At 34.7% G+C, this 878-nt stretch overlaps 1 protein-coding gene across 1 annotated transcript in view; it reads left to right on the top strand.

Moving 5' to 3' along the window:
• LOC106877334 (A disintegrin and metalloproteinase with thrombospondin motifs 16) overlaps positions 1-878 on the top strand; it is a 123,112-nt gene that overhangs the window by 36,685 nt on the left and 85,549 nt on the right. The gene's annotated exons all lie outside the window — the stretch shown is intronic.

Below are 878 nucleotides of genomic sequence, written 5' to 3' on the forward strand. Positions count from 1 at the left end.
TATATATATGTATGTATGTATGTATGTATGTATGTATGTATGTATGAATGTATGTATGTATATGTATATATATATACATACATACATACATATATGTATAATATACAAACATACATAGTGGAAATCAACTTGTAACCAAATGAAACCACTTTCTAAACTCAATAAATCCTTGTAAACATTCCAAGAGACAGGAAATTCCTGTGCACAAACTTTTGGGACGGATAGTGTTGCACATCATTAAACCCACTTTTCAACATAATCAGCTACAAAACCAGTGGCACAACAGTAGTTGAGATGACCAGAAAACACTGCACTTCAGGTTTCTTTTTATACAAGCTTATCTCCTCCTAGAAGGAAGTTCTAATGAGAACTAGTGATTCTTTGCTCATATACTAATTAACCCATTGCTGGGACTCTAACAGGTGCTACTACTCTGGGTCAGAGTAGTATGCTCATATCACACCAGCATACACTCTATACTCCACAAGCATAGCTGGGGCAGTTTTCCCTATGCAACACTTTTGGGTCTGCTGTAGGCAATATGTGTTTTTTTGTAGGGTCTGGGGAGGGGAATAGAAGGGCCACCCTGGGCGGCACACACGCTAGCTACGCTTGTGCTATACTCTTTTTATTTCCTAAGCAAATGAAAACAGAGATTAAATAAAACATGATGAAAATGTTAAGATAAATGAAACTCGTCAACTATTTAACTTTATATCAATATTTAAAGTCTATTTTTGTATTCTCATGTAATCATTTATTTGTTCTTTTTTTTTGTTTGAATCTCTTGTTCTCATATTTCAAATTTATGAATTATTTTATCTTCTGAGAGGAGACTTCTCCATATTTTTGTGTAGAAATCTATTCCCCCCCCCCCC

This window comes from Octopus bimaculoides, chromosome 5 (genome assembly GCF_001194135.2).
Source record: "Octopus bimaculoides isolate UCB-OBI-ISO-001 chromosome 5, ASM119413v2, whole genome shotgun sequence".
Lineage (NCBI taxonomy): Eukaryota > Metazoa > Mollusca > Cephalopoda > Octopoda > Octopodidae > Octopus > Octopus bimaculoides.